Here is a 17,396-nt window from a genome sequence, read left to right as displayed (position 1 = left end):
CTTCACCACCTGACACAGAAAAAGGAACGCAGTCGGTAGGGCTTTTTTGATTCTTTTCCTTCAAAGGGAGTTAGTTTTCTAGTGAGTTCCTCTTATGGCATGCACTAGACAACCAGAACTGCTACAGCAGAGAGTCATTTTTGTTGTCAGCTGTAGTTGCATTATCACCAACGCAGAGCAATTCCATTGGCGTCGCATCAAAACGAATACCTGCCGAAACCCGGGATCGAACCAGGGACCTTTAGATCTTCAGTCTAACGCTCTCCCAACTGAGCTATTTCGGCTGACATTGAACGTTGCTGTTTGCATGTGTTCGTTCAGCTCTGCCTCGTTGCCAATTTCACAGTCACCTTCGTCTGATAAGACACAGGGACGCTGAAAGGCGAGCAGCCGATGCAGTGAAGTCCCACACACATTTCTTCTGCTTCCATCATCGTAACAAGCAAACATGTCGACTCGACTCGTGTAATATTCACTTCGCTGACTTCACGTGACGCCGCGCTGACGCTAGAAAACCCGTGCTATGTCGATGTCAGGGGCAACTCGTGTGCAGAGAACGAGACACAAGAAGGAGTGAGCCTCTCCACCGTATGAGAGGCAGTATCTAGCAGATACACACGGTAAAACATTCGACTTGCGTTAGCTCGTAAATTGCTACACGTCATCGTCTGCAAGCTAAAAAGGACACATCTGCACTGCCCAGTGAGGCGACACTTGTACTAACACCCGGTGGGCGGCTGTGAGACGAGGAGATGAGCTGCGGCTTCTGGGCGCGACTGTAACGCTGCGCCCTGGATCAAATAACTGGTGACCCATGTGTTTAGTAGTGACGCAACTGCTAGGATGCACCTGAACGTCCATCTTTTGAGAGAGAGAAAATTTTCGCAGTCGGCAGGACTCGAACCTACGCTCCCAGAGGGAATCTGATTTCAAGTCAGACGCCTTAACCACTCGGCCACGACTGCCGGTGGCAGAAGCGACTCCCGACAAGTGAAACGGCCATCTTTAGAAGCAATCTGATGGCAGAAAGCGGCGTGGCCTCACTCTTTCCTGTAGGGTTTCCATTAGCCGTTACGAAAGTGTATTAATTTTCGCCCAGACAGGGACTTGAACCCAGGACCCTTTGGTTGAAAACCTAACGCTCTACCGACTCAGCTATGCGGGCCCACGCACGAGCATTATCGTACAGCTGCGTGGTGAGCGAGTGATTCGCATGTTGTAATTACTGGCTTATGGCTCCAATGGCGACTTCACCGACTTCCCACTGACGCACCGCTGACGCTAGTTTTCTGTCGTCTTAAAACGATGGACATACCTCCAAGCAGCTGCGAGATCTTAAGAAAAGAAACGCTGCACCACTGCCTTCGCCGCACTCGAATGATTCAATTGCGATTCTTAAAAAGAATTGAATGTTCGCTCTGTCCAACACTTTCGAGCACATCTGTGTACTCACGATCTCAGCGACGGCTTTCTGCAGTCCCAGCGTCAGTGCGAGGTGAACCGATGGCCACAGTAAGCAGCGGTCGTCGCGAAACTCAGTATTCTTAAACGGAAACTTTCGTCTTGTTGAGAATGGCGTCACTGGTTTGCACCCGCATTCGCCCACGCATGTCACATGTGTGCGAAAATTTTTGCTCCTCTCTTTACGCAAAATCGCACGCAGCCGGTAGGATTCGAACCTACGCTCCCATAGGGAATCTGATTTCGAGTCAGACGCCTTAACCACTCGGCCACGACTGCCGGTAGCGCGGCGTTGTCCCGACACATGCAAATGCTACCGTTTGAAGCACTGTGGTGTCAGAAAACGGCGTAGCTGCATTATTTTCCGTAGCGTTTCCACCGCTACCAGACGAATCGCTACCAAAGTTTTAAAATTTCCGCCCGGACAGGGACTTGAACCCTGGACCCTTAGGTTAAAAGCCTAATGCTCTACCGACTGAGCTATCCGGGCTCGGACGACGGTGTGAGACCTCCCACGATGCACAACTGTACATTGACTCATGTCCTTTACTGTTGTGCAATCGTTGCATGGGGCCGTTACTAATAAAACGTCGCCTAAATGCTGTCTGCAAACTTATCGCGCTAAGCTCGTAACACACTATCGAAGACTGCTGGCACACGATGCAACAACAAATTGCACCAGTTGTTACGTCTCATACGTTGGAGCAGAGAATTGACGTGTTTTGTCGACACTCACTGGGCAATTGGAAAATTCGCAAGCATTTCGAATGCAATGTTTCCCACGTTTTCGCTCATTTCGCGGTTCCGTTGAAGACGTTCTTCACCACCTGACACAGAAAAAGGAACGCAGTCGGTAGGGCTTTTTTGATTCTTTTCCTTCAAAGGGAGTTAGTTTTCTAGTGAGTTCCTCTTATGGCATGCACTAGACAACCAGAACTGCTACAGCAGAGAGTCATTTTTGTTGTCAGCTGTAGTTGCATTATCACCAACGGAGAGCAATTCCATTGGCGTCGCATCAAAACGAATACCTGCCGAAACCCGGGATCGAACCAGGGACCTTTAGATCTTCAGTCTAACGCTCTCCCAACTGAGCTATTTCGGCTGACATTGAACGTTGCTGTTTGCATGTGTTCGTTCAGCTCTGCCTCGTTGCCAATTTCACAGTCACCTTCGTCTGATAAGACACAGGGACGCTGAAAGGCGAGCAGCCGATGCAGTGAAGTCCCACACACATTTCTTCTGCTTCCATCATCGTAACAAGCAAACATGTCGACTCGACTCGTGTAATATTCACTTCGCTGACTTCACGTGACGCCGCGCTGACGCTAGAAAACCCGTGCTATGTCGATGTCAGGGGCAACTCGTGTGCAGAGAACGAGACACAAGAAGGAGTGAGCCTCTCCACCGTATGAGAGGCAGTATCTAGCAGATACACACGGTAAAACATTCGACTTGCGTTAGCTCGTAAATTGCTACACGTCATCGTCTGCAAGCTAAAAAGGACACATCTGCACTGCCCAGTGAGGCGACACTTGTACTAACACCCGGTGGGCGGCTGTGAGACGAGGAGATGAGCTGCGGCTTCTGGGCGCGACTGTAACGCTGCGCCCTGGATCAAATAACTGGTGACCCATGTGTTTAGTAGTGACGCAACTGCTAGGATGCACCTGAACGTCCATCTTTTGAGAGAGAGAAAATTTTCGCAGTCGGCAGGACTCGAACCTACGCTCCCAGAGGGAATCTGATTTCAAGTCAGACGCCTTAACCACTCGGCCACGACTGCCGGTGGCAGAAGCGACTCCCGACAAGTGAAACGGCCATCTTTAGAAGCAATCTGATGGCAGAAAGCGGCGTGGCCTCACTCTTTCCTGTAGGGTTTCCATTAGCCGTTACGAAAGTGTATTAATTTTCGCCCAGACAGGGACTTGAACCCAGGACCCTTTGGTTGAAAACCTAACGCTCTACCGACTCAGCTATGCGGGCCCACGCACGAGCATTATCGTACAGCTGCGTGGTGAGCGAGTGATTCGCATGTTGTAATTACTGGCTTATGGCTCCAATGGCGACTTCACCGACTTCCCACTGACGCACCGCTGACGCTAGTTTTCTGTCGTCTTAAAACGATGGACATACCTCCAAGCAGCTGCGAGATCTTAAGAAAAGAAACGCTGCACCACTGCCTTCGCCGCACTCGAATGATTCAATTGCGATTCTTAAAAAGAATTGAATGTTCGCTCTGTCCAACACTTTCGAGCACATCTGTGTACTCACGATCTCAGCGACGGCTTTCTGCAGTCCCAGCGTCAGTGCGAGGTGAACCGATGGCCACAGTAAGCAGCGGTCGTCGCGAAACTCAGTAGTCTTAAACGGAAACTTTCGTCTTGTTGAGAATGGCGTCACTGGTTTGCACCCGCATTCGCCCACGCATGTCACATGTGTGCGAAAATTTTTGCTCCTCTCTTTACGCAAAATCGCACGCAGCCGGTAGGATTCGAACCTACGCTCCCATAGGGAATCTGATTTCGAGTCAGACGCCTTAACCACTCGGCCACGACTGCCGGTAGCGCGGCGTTGTCCCGACACATGCAAATGCTACCGTTTGAAGCACTGTGGTGTCAGAAAACGGCGTAGCTGCATTATTTTCCGTAGCGTTTCCACCGCTACCAGACGAATCGCTACCAAAGTTTTAAAATTTCCGCCCGGACAGGGACTTGAACCCTGGACCCTTAGGTTAAAAGCCTAATGCTCTACCGACTGAGCTATCCGGGCTCGGACGACGGTGTGAGACCTCCCACGATGCACAACTGTACATTGACTCATGTCCTTTACTGTTGTGCAATCGTTGCATGGGGCCGTTACTAATAAAACGTCGCCTAAATGCTGTCTGCAAACTTATCGCGCTAAGCTCGTAACACACTATCGAAGACTGCTGGCACACGATGCAACAACAAATTGCACCAGTTGTTACGTCTCATACGTTGGAGCAGAGAATTGACGTGTTTTGTCGACACTCACTGGGCAATTGGAAAATTCGCAAGCATTTCGAATGCAATGTTTCCCACGTTTTCGCTCATTTCGCGGTTCCGTTGAAGACGTTCTTCACCACCTGACACAGAAAAAGGAACGCAGTCGGTAGGGCTTTTTTGATTCTTTTCCTTCAAAGGGAGTTAGTTTTCTAGTGAGTTCCTCTTATGGCATGCACTAGACAACCAGAACTGCTACAGCAGAGAGTCATTTTTGTTGTCAGCTGTAGTTGCATTATCACCAACGCAGAGCAATTCCATTGGCGTCGCATCAAAACGAATACCTGCCGAAACCCGGGATCGAACCAGGGACCTTTAGATCTTCAGTCTAACGCTCTCCCAACTGAGCTATTTCGGCTGACATTGAACGTTGCTGTTTGCATGTGTTCGTTCAGCTCTGCCTCGTTGCCAATTTCACAGTCACCTTCGTCTGATAAGACACAGGGACGCTGAAAGGCGAGCAGCCGATGCAGTGAAGTCCCACACACATTTCTTCTGCTTCCATCATCGTAACAAGCAAACATGTCGACTCGACTCGTGTAATATTCACTTCGCTGACTTCACGTGACGCCGCGCTGACGCTAGAAAACCCGTGCTATGTCGATGTCAGGGGCAACTCGTGTGCAGAGAACGAGACACAAGAAGGAGTGAGCCTCTCCACCGTATGAGAGGCAGTATCTAGCAGATACACACGGTAAAACATTCGACTTGCGTTAGCTCGTAAATTGCTACACGTCATCGTCTGCAAGCTAAAAAGGACACATCTGCACTGCCCAGTGAGGCGACACTTGTACTAACACCCGGTGGGCGGCTGTGAGACGAGGAGATGAGCTGCGGCTTCTGGGCGCGACTGTAACGCTGCGCCCTGGATCAAATAACTGGTGACCCATGTGTTTAGTAGTGACGCAACTGCTAGGATGCACCTGAACGTCCATCTTTTGAGAGAGAGAAAATTTTCGCAGTCGGCAGGACTCGAACCTACGCTCCCAGAGGGAATCTGATTTCAAGTCAGACGCCTTAACCACTCGGCCACGACTGCCGGTGGCAGAAGCGACTCCCGACAAGTGAAACGGCCATCTTTAGAAGCAATCTGATGGCAGAAAGCGGCGTGGCCTCACTCTTTCCTGTAGGGTTTCCATTAGCCGTTACGAAAGTGTATTAATTTTCGCCCAGACAGGGACTTGAACCCAGGACCCTTTGGTTGAAAACCTAACGCTCTACCGACTCAGCTATGCGGGCCCACGCACGAGCATTATCGTACAGCTGCGTGGTGAGCGAGTGATTCGCATGTTGTAATTACTGGCTTATGGCTCCAATGGCGACTTCACCGACTTCCCACTGACGCACCGCTGACGCTAGTTTTCTGTCGTCTTAAAACGATGGACATACCTCCAAGCAGCTGCGAGATCTTAAGAAAAGAAACGCTGCACCACTGCCTTCGCCGCACTCGAATGATTCAATTGCGATTCTTAAAAAGAATTGAATGTTCGCTCTGTCCAACACTTTCGAGCACATCTGTGTACTCACGATCTCAGCGACGGCTTTCTGCAGTCCCAGCGTCAGTGCGAGGTGAACCGATGGCCACAGTAAGCAGCGGTCGTCGCGAAACTCAGTAGTCTTAAACGGAAACTTTCGTCTTGTTGAGAATGGCGTCACTGGTTTGCACCCGCATTCGCCCACGCATGTCACATGTGTGCGAAAATTTTTGCTCCTCTCTTTACGCAAAATCGCACGCAGCCGGTAGGATTCGAACCTACGCTCCCATAGGGAATCTGATTTCGAGTCAGACGCCTTAACCACTCGGCCACGACTGCCGGTAGCGCGGCGTTGTCCCGACACATGCAAATGCTACCGTTTGAAGCACTGTGGTGTCAGAAAACGGCGTAGCTGCATTATTTTCCGTAGCGTTTCCACCGCTACCAGACGAATCGCTACCAAAGTTTTAAAATTTCCGCCCGGACAGGGACTTGAACCCTGGACCCTTAGGTTAAAAGCCTAATGCTCTACCGACTGAGCTATCCGGGCTCGGACGACGGTGTGAGACCTCCCACGATGCACAACTGTACATTGACTCATGTCCTTTACTGTTGTGCAATCGTTGCATGGGGCCGTTACTAATAAAACGTCGCCTAAATGCTGTCTGCAAACTTATCGCGCTAAGCTCGTAACACACTATCGAAGACTGCTGGCACACGATGCAACAACAAATTGCACCAGTTGTTACGTCTCATACGTTGGAGCAGAGAATTGACGTGTTTTGTCGACACTCACTGGGCAATTGGAAAATTCGCAAGCATTTCGAATGCAATGTTTCCCACGTTTTCGCTCATTTCGCGGTTCCGTTGAAGACGTTCTTCACCACCTGACACAGAAAAAGGAACGCAGTCGGTAGGGCTTTTTTGATTCTTTTCCTTCAAAGGGAGTTAGTTTTCTAGTGAGTTCCTCTTATGGCATGCACTAGACAACCAGAACTGCTACAGCAGAGAGTCATTTTTGTTGTCAGCTGTAGTTGCATTATCACCAACGGAGAGCAATTCCATTGGCGTCGCATCAAAACGAATACCTGCCGAAACCCGGGATCGAACCAGGGACCTTTAGATCTTCAGTCTAACGCTCTCCCAACTGAGCTATTTCGGCTGACATTGAACGTTGCTGTTTGCATGTGTTCGTTCAGCTCTGCCTCGTTGCCAATTTCACAGTCACCTTCGTCTGATAAGACACAGGGACGCTGAAAGGCGAGCAGCCGATGCAGTGAAGTCCCACACACATTTCTTCTGCTTCCATCATCGTAACAAGCAAACATGTCGACTCGACTCGTGTAATATTCACTTCGCTGACTTCACGTGACGCCGCGCTGACGCTAGAAAACCCGTGCTATGTCGATGTCAGGGGCAACTCGTGTGCAGAGAACGAGACACAAGAAGGAGTGAGCCTCTCCACCGTATGAGAGGCAGTATCTAGCAGATACACACGGTAAAACATTCGACTTGCGTTAGCTCGTAAATTGCTACACGTCATCGTCTGCAAGCTAAAAAGGACACATCTGCACTGCCCAGTGAGGCGACACTTGTACTAACACCCGGTGGGCGGCTGTGAGACGAGGAGATGAGCTGCGGCTTCTGGGCGCGACTGTAACGCTGCGCCCTGGATCAAATAACTGGTGACCCATGTGTTTAGTAGTGACGCAACTGCTAGGATGCACCTGAACGTCCATCTTTTGAGAGAGAGAAAATTTTCGCAGTCGGCAGGACTCGAACCTACGCTCCCAGAGGGAATCTGATTTCAAGTCAGACGCCTTAACCACTCGGCCACGACTGCCGGTGGCAGAAGCGACTCCCGACAAGTGAAACGGCCATCTTTAGAAGCAATCTGATGGCAGAAAGCGGCGTGGCCTCACTCTTTCCTGTAGGGTTTCCATTAGCCGTTACGAAAGTGTATTAATTTTCGCCCAGACAGGGACTTGAACCCAGGACCCTTTGGTTGAAAACCTAACGCTCTACCGACTCAGCTATGCGGGCCCACGCACGAGCATTATCGTACAGCTGCGTGGTGAGCGAGTGATTCGCATGTTGTAATTACTGGCTTATGGCTCCAATGGCGACTTCACCGACTTCCCACTGACGCACCGCTGACGCTAGTTTTCTGTCGTCTTAAAACGATGGACATACCTCCAAGCAGCTGCGAGATCTTAAGAAAAGAAACGCTGCACCACTGCCTTCGCCGCACTCGAATGATTCAATTGCGATTCTTAAAAAGAATTGAATGTTCGCTCTGTCCAACACTTTCGAGCACATCTGTGTACTCACGATCTCAGCGACGGCTTTCTGCAGTCCCAGCGTCAGTGCGAGGTGAACCGATGGCCACAGTAAGCAGCGGTCGTCGCGAAACTCAGTAGTCTTAAACGGAAACTTTCGTCTTGTTGAGAATGGCGTCACTGGTTTGCACCCGCATTCGCCCACGCATGTCACATGTGTGCGAAAATTTTTGCTCCTCTCTTTACGCAAAATCGCACGCAGCCGGTAGGATTCGAACCTACGCTCCCATAGGGAATCTGATTTCGAGTCAGACGCCTTAACCACTCGGCCACGACTGCCGGTAGCGCGGCGTTGTCCCGACACATGCAAATGCTACCGTTTGAAGCACTGTGGTGTCAGAAAACGGCGTAGCTGCATTATTTTCCGTAGCGTTTCCACCGCTACCAGACGAATCGCTACCAAAGTTTTAAAATTTCCGCCCGGACAGGGACTTGAACCCTGGACCCTTAGGTTAAAAGCCTAATGCTCTACCGACTGAGCTATCCGGGCTCGGACGACGGTGTGAGACCTCCCACGATGCACAACTGTACATTGACTCATGTCCTTTACTGTTGTGCAATCGTTGCATGGGGCCGTTACTAATAAAACGTCGCCTAAATGCTGTCTGCAAACTTATCGCGCTAAGCTCGTAACACACTATCGAAGACTGCTGGCACACGATGCAACAACAAATTGCACCAGTTGTTACGTCTCATACGTTGGAGCAGAGAATTGACGTGTTTTGTCGACACTCACTGGGCAATTGGAAAATTCGCAAGCATTTCGAATGCAATGTTTCCCACGTTTTCGCTCATTTCGCGGTTCCGTTGAAGACGTTCTTCACCACCTGACACAGAAAAAGGAACGCAGTCGGTAGGGCTTTTTTGATTCTTTTCCTTCAAAGGGAGTTAGTTTTCTAGTGAGTTCCTCTTATGGCATGCACTAGACAACCAGAACTGCTACAGCAGAGAGTCATTTTTGTTGTCAGCTGTAGTTGCATTATCACCAACGGAGAGCAATTCCATTGGCGTCGCATCAAAACGAATACCTGCCGAAACCCGGGATCGAACCAGGGACCTTTAGATCTTCAGTCTAACGCTCTCCCAACTGAGCTATTTCGGCTGACATTGAACGTTGCTGTTTGCATGTGTTCGTTCAGCTCTGCCTCGTTGCCAATTTCACAGTCACCTTCGTCTGATAAGACACAGGGACGCTGAAAGGCGAGCAGCCGATGCAGTGAAGTCCCACACACATTTCTTCTGCTTCCATCATCGTAACAAGCAAACATGTCGACTCGACTCGTGTAATATTCACTTCGCTGACTTCACGTGACGCCGCGCTGACGCTAGAAAACCCGTGCTATGTCGATGTCAGGGGCAACTCGTGTGCAGAGAACGAGACACAAGAAGGAGTGAGCCTCTCCACCGTATGAGAGGCAGTATCTAGCAGATACACACGGTAAAACATTCGACTTGCGTTAGCTCGTAAATTGCTACACGTCATCGTCTGCAAGCTAAAAAGGACACATCTGCACTGCCCAGTGAGGCGACACTTGTACTAACACCCGGTGGGCGGCTGTGAGACGAGGAGATGAGCTGCGGCTTCTGGGCGCGACTGTAACGCTGCGCCCTGGATCAAATAACTGGTGACCCATGTGTTTAGTAGTGACGCAACTGCTAGGATGCACCTGAACGTCCATCTTTTGAGAGAGAGAAAATTTTCGCAGTCGGCAGGACTCGAACCTACGCTCCCAGAGGGAATCTGATTTCAAGTCAGACGCCTTAACCACTCGGCCACGACTGCCGGTGGCAGAAGCGACTCCCGACAAGTGAAACGGCCATCTTTAGAAGCAATCTGATGGCAGAAAGCGGCGTGGCCTCACTCTTTCCTGTAGGGTTTCCATTAGCCGTTACGAAAGTGTATTAATTTTCGCCCAGACAGGGACTTGAACCCAGGACCCTTTGGTTGAAAACCTAACGCTCTACCGACTCAGCTATGCGGGCCCACGCACGAGCATTATCGTACAGCTGCGTGGTGAGCGAGTGATTCGCATGTTGTAATTACTGGCTTATGGCTCCAATGGCGACTTCACCGACTTCCCACTGACGCACCGCTGACGCTAGTTTTCTGTCGTCTTAAAACGATGGACATACCTCCAAGCAGCTGCGAGATCTTAAGAAAAGAAACGCTGCACCACTGCCTTCGCCGCACTCGAATGATTCAATTGCGATTCTTAAAAAGAATTGAATGTTCGCTCTGTCCAACACTTTCGAGCACATCTGTGTACTCACGATCTCAGCGACGGCTTTCTGCAGTCCCAGCGTCAGTGCGAGGTGAACCGATGGCCACAGTAAGCAGCGGTCGTCGCGAAACTCAGTAGTCTTAAACGGAAACTTTCGTCTTGTTGAGAATGGCGTCACTGGTTTGCACCCGCATTCGCCCACGCATGTCACATGTGTGCGAAAATTTTTGCTCCTCTCTTTACGCAAAATCGCACGCAGCCGGTAGGATTCGAACCTACGCTCCCATAGGGAATCTGATTTCGAGTCAGACGCCTTAACCACTCGGCCACGACTGCCGGTAGCGCGGCGTTGTCCCGACACATGCAAATGCTACCGTTTGAAGCACTGTGGTGTCAGAAAACGGCGTAGCTGCATTATTTTCCGTAGCGTTTCCACCGCTACCAGACGAATCGCTACCAAAGTTTTAAAATTTCCGCCCGGACAGGGACTTGAACCCTGGACCCTTAGGTTAAAAGCCTAATGCTCTACCGACTGAGCTATCCGGGCTCGGACGACGGTGTGAGACCTCCCACGATGCACAACTGTACATTGACTCATGTCCTTTACTGTTGTGCAATCGTTGCATGGGGCCGTTACTAATAAAACGTCGCCTAAATGCTGTCTGCAAACTTATCGCGCTAAGCTCGTAACACACTATCGAAGACTGCTGGCACACGATGCAACAACAAATTGCACCAGTTGTTACGTCTCATACGTTGGAGCAGAGAATTGACGTGTTTTGTCGACACTCACTGGGCAATTGGAAAATTCGCAAGCATTTCGAATGCAATGTTTCCCACGTTTTCGCTCATTTCGCGGTTCCGTTGAAGACGTTCTTCACCACCTGACACAGAAAAAGGAACGCAGTCGGTAGGGCTTTTTTGATTCTTTTCCTTCAAAGGGAGTTAGTTTTCTAGTGAGTTCCTCTTATGGCATGCACTAGACAACCAGAACTGCTACAGCAGAGAGTCATTTTTGTTGTCAGCTGTAGTTGCATTATCACCAACGGAGAGCAATTCCATTGGCGTCGCATCAAAACGAATACCTGCCGAAACCCGGGATCGAACCAGGGACCTTTAGATCTTCAGTCTAACGCTCTCCCAACTGAGCTATTTCGGCTGACATTGAACGTTGCTGTTTGCATGTGTTCGTTCAGCTCTGCCTCGTTGCCAATTTCACAGTCACCTTCGTCTGATAAGACACAGGGACGCTGAAAGGCGAGCAGCCGATGCAGTGAAGTCCCACACACATTTCTTCTGCTTCCATCATCGTAACAAGCAAACATGTCGACTCGACTCGTGTAATATTCACTTCGCTGACTTCACGTGACGCCGCGCTGACGCTAGAAAACCCGTGCTATGTCGATGTCAGGGGCAACTCGTGTGCAGAGAACGAGACACAAGAAGGAGTGAGCCTCTCCACCGTATGAGAGGCAGTATCTAGCAGATACACACGGTAAAACATTCGACTTGCGTTAGCTCGTAAATTGCTACACGTCATCGTCTGCAAGCTAAAAAGGACACATCTGCACTGCCCAGTGAGGCGACACTTGTACTAACACCCGGTGGGCGGCTGTGAGACGAGGAGATGAGCTGCGGCTTCTGGGCGCGACTGTAACGCTGCGCCCTGGATCAAATAACTGGTGACCCATGTGTTTAGTAGTGACGCAACTGCTAGGATGCACCTGAACGTCCATCTTTTGAGAGAGAGAAAATTTTCGCAGTCGGCAGGACTCGAACCTACGCTCCCAGAGGGAATCTGATTTCAAGTCAGACGCCTTAACCACTCGGCCACGACTGCCGGTGGCAGAAGCGACTCCCGACAAGTGAAACGGCCATCTTTAGAAGCAATCTGATGGCAGAAAGCGGCGTGGCCTCACTCTTTCCTGTAGGGTTTCCATTAGCCGTTACGAAAGTGTATTAATTTTCGCCCAGACAGGGACTTGAACCCAGGACCCTTTGGTTGAAAACCTAACGCTCTACCGACTCAGCTATGCGGGCCCACGCACGAGCATTATCGTACAGCTGCGTGGTGAGCGAGTGATTCGCATGTTGTAATTACTGGCTTATGGCTCCAATGGCGACTTCACCGACTTCCCACTGACGCACCGCTGACGCTAGTTTTCTGTCGTCTTAAAACGATGGACATACCTCCAAGCAGCTGCGAGATCTTAAGAAAAGAAACGCTGCACCACTGCCTTCGCCGCACTCGAATGATTCAATTGCGATTCTTAAAAAGAATTGAATGTTCGCTCTGTCCAACACTTTCGAGCACATCTGTGTACTCACGATCTCAGCGACGGCTTTCTGCAGTCCCAGCGTCAGTGCGAGGTGAACCGATGGCCACAGTAAGCAGCGGTCGTCGCGAAACTCAGTAGTCTTAAACGGAAACTTTCGTCTTGTTGAGAATGGCGTCACTGGTTTGCACCCGCATTCGCCCACGCATGTCACATGTGTGCGAAAATTTTTGCTCCTCTCTTTACGCAAAATCGCACGCAGCCGGTAGGATTCGAACCTACGCTCCCATAGGGAATCTGATTTCGAGTCAGACGCCTTAACCACTCGGCCACGACTGCCGGTAGCGCGGCGTTGTCCCGACACATGCAAATGCTACCGTTTGAAGCACTGTGGTGTCAGAAAACGGCGTAGCTGCATTATTTTCCGTAGCGTTTCCACCGCTACCAGACGAATCGCTACCAAAGTTTTAAAATTTCCGCCCGGACAGGGACTTGAACCCTGGACCCTTAGGTTAAAAGCCTAATGCTCTACCGACTGAGCTATCCGGGCTCGGACGACGGTGTGAGACCTCCCACGATGCACAACTGTACATTGACTCATGTCCTTTACTGTTGTGCAATCGTTGCATGGGGCCGTTACTAATAAAACGTCGCCTAAATGCTGTCTGCAAACTTATCGCGCTAAGCTCGTAACACACTATCGAAGACTGCTGGCACACGATGCAACAACAAATTGCACCAGTTGTTACGTCTCATACGTTGGAGCAGAGAATTGACGTGTTTTGTCGACACTCACTGGGCAATTGGAAAATTCGCAAGCATTTCGAATGCAATGTTTCCCACGTTTTCGCTCATTTCGCGGTTCCGTTGAAGACGTTCTTCACCACCTGACACAGAAAAAGGAACGCAGTCGGTAGGGCTTTTTGATTCTTTTCCTTCAAAGGGAGTTAGTTTTCTAGTGAGTTCCTCTTATGGCATGCACTAGACAACCAGAACTGCTACAGCAGAGAGTCATTTTTGTTGTCAGCTGTAGTTGCATTATCACCAACGGAGAGCAATTCCATTGGCGTCGCATCAAAACGAATACCTGCCGAAACCCGGGATCGAACCAGGGACCTTTAGATCTTCAGTCTAACGCTCTCCCAACTGAGCTATTTCGGCTGACATTGAACGTTGCTGTTTGCATGTGTTCGTTCAGCTCTGCCTCGTTGCCAATTTCACAGTCACCTTCGTCTGATAAGACACAGGGACGCTGAAAGGCGAGCAGCCGATGCAGTGAAGTCCCACACACATTTCTTCTGCTTCCATCATCGTAACAAGCAAACATGTCGACTCGACTCGTGTAATATTCACTTCGCTGACTTCACGTGACGCCGCGCTGACGCTAGAAAACCCGTGCTATGTCGATGTCAGGGGCAACTCGTGTGCAGAGAACGAGACACAAGAAGGAGTGAGCCTCTCCACCGTATGAGAGGCAGTATCTAGCAGATACACACGGTAAAACATTCGACTTGCGTTAGCTCGTAAATTGCTACACGTCATCGTCTGCAAGCTAAAAAGGACACATCTGCACTGCCCAGTGAGGCGACACTTGTACTAACACCCGGTGGGCGGCTGTGAGACGAGGAGATGAGCTGCGGCTTCTGGGCGCGACTGTAACGCTGCGCCCTGGATCAAATAACTGGTGACCCATGTGTTTAGTAGTGACGCAACTGCTAGGATGCACCTGAACGTCCATCTTTTGAGAGAGAGAAAATTTTCGCAGTCGGCAGGACTCGAACCTACGCTCCCAGAGGGAATCTGATTTCAAGTCAGACGCCTTAACCACTCGGCCACGACTGCCGGTGGCAGAAGCGACTCCCGACAAGTGAAACGGCCATCTTTAGAAGCAATCTGATGGCAGAAAGCGGCGTGGCCTCACTCTTTCCTGTAGGGTTTCCATTAGCCGTTACGAAAGTGTATTAATTTTCGCCCAGACAGGGACTTGAACCCAGGACCCTTTGGTTGAAAACCTAACGCTCTACCGACTCAGCTATGCGGGCCCACGCACGAGCATTATCGTACAGCTGCGTGGTGAGCGAGTGATTCGCATGTTGTAATTACTGGCTTATGGCTCCAATGGCGACTTCACCGACTTCCCACTGACGCACCGCTGACGCTAGTTTTCTGTCGTCTTAAAACGATGGACATACCTCCAAGCAGCTGCGAGATCTTAAGAAAAGAAACGCTGCACCACTGCCTTCGCCGCACTCGAATGATTCAATTGCGATTCTTAAAAAGAATTGAATGTTCGCTCTGTCCAACACTTTCGAGCACATCTGTGTACTCACGATCTCAGCGACGGCTTTCTGCAGTCCCAGCGTCAGTGCGAGGTGAACCGATGGCCACAGTAAGCAGCGGTCGTCGCGAAACTCAGTAGTCTTAAACGGAAACTTTCGTCTTGTTGAGAATGGCGTCACTGGTTTGCACCCGCATTCGCCCACGCATGTCACATGTGTGCGAAAATTTTTGCTCCTCTCTTTACGCAAAATCGCACGCAGCCGGTAGGATTCGAACCTACGCTCCCATAGGGAATCTGATTTCGAGTCAGACGCCTTAACCACTCGGCCACGACTGCCGGTAGCGCGGCGTTGTCCCGACACATGCAAATGCTACCGTTTGAAGCACTGTGGTGTCAGAAAACGGCGTAGCTGCATTATTTTCCGTAGCGTTTCCACCGCTACCAGACGAATCGCTACCAAAGTTTTAAAATTTCCGCCCGGACAGGGACTTGAACCCTGGACCCTTAGGTTAAAAGCCTAATGCTCTACCGACTGAGCTATCCGGGCTCGGACGACGGTGTGAGACCTCCCACGATGCACAACTGTACATTGACTCATGTCCTTTACTGTTGTGCAATCGTTGCATGGGGCCGTTACTAATAAAACGTCGCCTAAAATGCTGTCTGCAAACTTATCGCGCTAAGCTCGTAACACACTATCGAAGACTGCTGGCACACGATGCAACAACAAATTGCACCAGTTGTTACGTCTCATACGTTGGAGCAGAGAATTGACGTGTTTTGTCGACACTCACTGGGCAATTGGAAAATTCGCAAGCATTTCGAATGCAATGTTTCCCACGTTTTCGCTCATTTCGCGGTTCCGTTGAAGACGTTCTTCACCACCTGACACAGAAAAAGCGAAACGCAGTCGGTAGGGCTTTTTTGATTCTTTTCCTTCAAAGGGAGTTAGTTTTCTAGTGAGTTCCTCTTATGGCATGCACTAGACAACCAGAACTGCTACAGCAGAGAGTCATTTTTGTTGTCAGCTGTAGTTGCATTATCACCAACGGAGAGCAATTCATTGGCGTCGCATCAAAACGAATACCTGCCGAAACCCGGGATCGAACCAGGGACCTTTAGATCTTCAGTCTAACGCTCTCCCAACTGAGCTATTTCGGCTGACATTGAACGTTGCTGTTTGCATGTGTTCGTTCAGCTCTGCCTCGTTGCCAATTTCACAGTCACCTTCGTCTGATAAGACACAGGGACGCTGAAAGGCGAGCAGCCGATGCAGTGAAGTCCCACACACATTTCTTCTGCTTCCATCATCGTAACAAGCAAACATGTCGACTCGACTCGTGTAATATTCACTTCGCTGACTTCACGTGACGCCGCGCTGACGCTAGAAAACCCGTGCTATGTCGATGTCAGGGGCAACTCGTGTGCAGAGAACGAGACACAAGAAGGAGTGAGCCTCTCCACCGTATGAGAGGCAGTATCTAGCAGATACACACGGTAAAACATTCGACTTGCGTTAGCTCGTAAATTGCTACACGTCATCGTCTGCAAGCTAAAAAGGACACATCTGCACTGCCCAGTGAGGCGACACTTGTACTAACACCCGGTGGGCGGCTGTGAGACGAGGAGATGAGCTGCGGCTTCTGGGCGCGACTGTAACGCTGCGCCCTGGATCAAATAACTGGTGACCCATGTGTTTAGTAGTGACGCAACTGCTAGGATGCACCTGAACGTCCATCTTTTGAGAGAGAGAAAATTTTCGCAGTCGGCAGGACTCGAACCTACGCTCCCAGAGGGAATCTGATTTCAAGTCAGACGCCTTAACCACTCGGCCACGACTGCCGGTGCAGAAGCGACTCCCGACAAGTGAAACGGCCATCTTTAGAAGCAATCTGATGGCAGAAAGCGGCGTGGCCTCACTCTTTCCTGTAGGGTTTCCATTAGCCGTTACGAAAGTGTATTAATTTTCGCCCAGACAGGGACTTGAACCCAGGACCCTTTGGTTGAAAACCTAACGCTCTACCGACTCAGCTATGCGGGCCCACGCACGAGCATTATCGTACAGCTGCGTGGTGAGCGAGTGATTCGCATGTTGTAATTACTGGCTTATGGCTCCAATGGCGACTTCACCGACTTCCCACTGACGCACCGCTGACGCTAGTTTTCTGTCGTCTTAAAACGATGGACATACCTCCAAGCAGCTGCGAGATCTTAAGAAAAGAAACGCTGCACCACTGCCTTCGCCGCACTCGAATGATTCAATTGCGATTCTTAAAAAGAATTGAATGTTCGCTCTGTCCAACACTTTCGAGCACATCT

The 17,396-nt window shown here is 50.3% G+C and overlaps 30 non-coding genes across 30 annotated transcripts; all 30 read right to left on the bottom strand.

Annotated features, from left to right (window-relative positions):
* Window positions 1–211: 211 nt before the first annotated feature.
* On the bottom strand, window positions 212–284 carry Trnaf-gaa. Its single transcript has one exon. It is a non-coding gene; the product is annotated as a tRNA-Phe (tRNA).
* A 599-nt stretch (window positions 285–883) lies between these two features.
* On the bottom strand, window positions 884–965 carry Trnas-uga. The gene has a single exon. It is a non-coding gene; the product is annotated as a tRNA-Ser (tRNA).
* Window positions 966–1,658: 693 nt separating this feature from the next.
* Window positions 1,659–1,740, bottom strand: Trnas-cga. Its single transcript has one exon. It is a non-coding gene; the product is annotated as a tRNA-Ser (tRNA).
* A 138-nt stretch (window positions 1,741–1,878) lies between these two features.
* Window positions 1,879–1,951, bottom strand: Trnak-uuu. The gene has a single exon. It is a non-coding gene; the product is annotated as a tRNA-Lys (tRNA).
* A 539-nt stretch (window positions 1,952–2,490) lies between these two features.
* Trnaf-gaa lies at window positions 2,491–2,563 on the bottom strand. Its single transcript has one exon. It is a non-coding gene; the product is annotated as a tRNA-Phe (tRNA).
* Window positions 2,564–3,162: 599 nt separating this feature from the next.
* Window positions 3,163–3,244, bottom strand: Trnas-uga. The gene has a single exon. It is a non-coding gene; the product is annotated as a tRNA-Ser (tRNA).
* Window positions 3,245–3,937: 693 nt separating this feature from the next.
* On the bottom strand, window positions 3,938–4,019 carry Trnas-cga. Its single transcript has one exon. It is a non-coding gene; the product is annotated as a tRNA-Ser (tRNA).
* A 138-nt stretch (window positions 4,020–4,157) lies between these two features.
* Trnak-uuu lies at window positions 4,158–4,230 on the bottom strand. The gene has a single exon. It is a non-coding gene; the product is annotated as a tRNA-Lys (tRNA).
* A 539-nt stretch (window positions 4,231–4,769) lies between these two features.
* On the bottom strand, window positions 4,770–4,842 carry Trnaf-gaa. The gene has a single exon. It is a non-coding gene; the product is annotated as a tRNA-Phe (tRNA).
* A 599-nt stretch (window positions 4,843–5,441) lies between these two features.
* Window positions 5,442–5,523, bottom strand: Trnas-uga. Its single transcript has one exon. It is a non-coding gene; the product is annotated as a tRNA-Ser (tRNA).
* Window positions 5,524–6,216: 693 nt separating this feature from the next.
* Trnas-cga lies at window positions 6,217–6,298 on the bottom strand. Its single transcript has one exon. It is a non-coding gene; the product is annotated as a tRNA-Ser (tRNA).
* A 138-nt stretch (window positions 6,299–6,436) lies between these two features.
* Trnak-uuu lies at window positions 6,437–6,509 on the bottom strand. Its single transcript has one exon. It is a non-coding gene; the product is annotated as a tRNA-Lys (tRNA).
* Window positions 6,510–7,048: 539 nt separating this feature from the next.
* On the bottom strand, window positions 7,049–7,121 carry Trnaf-gaa. Its single transcript has one exon. It is a non-coding gene; the product is annotated as a tRNA-Phe (tRNA).
* Window positions 7,122–7,720: 599 nt separating this feature from the next.
* Trnas-uga lies at window positions 7,721–7,802 on the bottom strand. The gene has a single exon. It is a non-coding gene; the product is annotated as a tRNA-Ser (tRNA).
* Window positions 7,803–8,495: 693 nt separating this feature from the next.
* Window positions 8,496–8,577, bottom strand: Trnas-cga. Its single transcript has one exon. It is a non-coding gene; the product is annotated as a tRNA-Ser (tRNA).
* A 138-nt stretch (window positions 8,578–8,715) lies between these two features.
* Trnak-uuu lies at window positions 8,716–8,788 on the bottom strand. Its single transcript has one exon. It is a non-coding gene; the product is annotated as a tRNA-Lys (tRNA).
* Window positions 8,789–9,327: 539 nt separating this feature from the next.
* Window positions 9,328–9,400, bottom strand: Trnaf-gaa. The gene has a single exon. It is a non-coding gene; the product is annotated as a tRNA-Phe (tRNA).
* A 599-nt stretch (window positions 9,401–9,999) lies between these two features.
* Window positions 10,000–10,081, bottom strand: Trnas-uga. Its single transcript has one exon. It is a non-coding gene; the product is annotated as a tRNA-Ser (tRNA).
* A 693-nt stretch (window positions 10,082–10,774) lies between these two features.
* On the bottom strand, window positions 10,775–10,856 carry Trnas-cga. Its single transcript has one exon. It is a non-coding gene; the product is annotated as a tRNA-Ser (tRNA).
* A 138-nt stretch (window positions 10,857–10,994) lies between these two features.
* On the bottom strand, window positions 10,995–11,067 carry Trnak-uuu. The gene has a single exon. It is a non-coding gene; the product is annotated as a tRNA-Lys (tRNA).
* Window positions 11,068–11,606: 539 nt separating this feature from the next.
* Trnaf-gaa lies at window positions 11,607–11,679 on the bottom strand. The gene has a single exon. It is a non-coding gene; the product is annotated as a tRNA-Phe (tRNA).
* A 599-nt stretch (window positions 11,680–12,278) lies between these two features.
* Trnas-uga lies at window positions 12,279–12,360 on the bottom strand. Its single transcript has one exon. It is a non-coding gene; the product is annotated as a tRNA-Ser (tRNA).
* A 693-nt stretch (window positions 12,361–13,053) lies between these two features.
* On the bottom strand, window positions 13,054–13,135 carry Trnas-cga. The gene has a single exon. It is a non-coding gene; the product is annotated as a tRNA-Ser (tRNA).
* A 138-nt stretch (window positions 13,136–13,273) lies between these two features.
* Window positions 13,274–13,346, bottom strand: Trnak-uuu. The gene has a single exon. It is a non-coding gene; the product is annotated as a tRNA-Lys (tRNA).
* A 538-nt stretch (window positions 13,347–13,884) lies between these two features.
* On the bottom strand, window positions 13,885–13,957 carry Trnaf-gaa. Its single transcript has one exon. It is a non-coding gene; the product is annotated as a tRNA-Phe (tRNA).
* Window positions 13,958–14,556: 599 nt separating this feature from the next.
* On the bottom strand, window positions 14,557–14,638 carry Trnas-uga. The gene has a single exon. It is a non-coding gene; the product is annotated as a tRNA-Ser (tRNA).
* A 693-nt stretch (window positions 14,639–15,331) lies between these two features.
* On the bottom strand, window positions 15,332–15,413 carry Trnas-cga. The gene has a single exon. It is a non-coding gene; the product is annotated as a tRNA-Ser (tRNA).
* A 138-nt stretch (window positions 15,414–15,551) lies between these two features.
* Trnak-uuu lies at window positions 15,552–15,624 on the bottom strand. Its single transcript has one exon. It is a non-coding gene; the product is annotated as a tRNA-Lys (tRNA).
* A 541-nt stretch (window positions 15,625–16,165) lies between these two features.
* Trnaf-gaa lies at window positions 16,166–16,238 on the bottom strand. Its single transcript has one exon. It is a non-coding gene; the product is annotated as a tRNA-Phe (tRNA).
* A 599-nt stretch (window positions 16,239–16,837) lies between these two features.
* On the bottom strand, window positions 16,838–16,919 carry Trnas-uga. The gene has a single exon. It is a non-coding gene; the product is annotated as a tRNA-Ser (tRNA).
* Between the last annotated feature and the right edge of the window lie 477 nt (window positions 16,920–17,396).

This window comes from Schistocerca piceifrons, unplaced genomic scaffold (assembly GCF_021461385.2).
Source record: "Schistocerca piceifrons isolate TAMUIC-IGC-003096 unplaced genomic scaffold, iqSchPice1.1 HiC_scaffold_1310, whole genome shotgun sequence".
NCBI classification, from domain to species: Eukaryota; Metazoa; Arthropoda; class Insecta; order Orthoptera; family Acrididae; genus Schistocerca; species Schistocerca piceifrons.
This window is presented reverse-complemented; position numbering and strand designations above follow the sequence as displayed.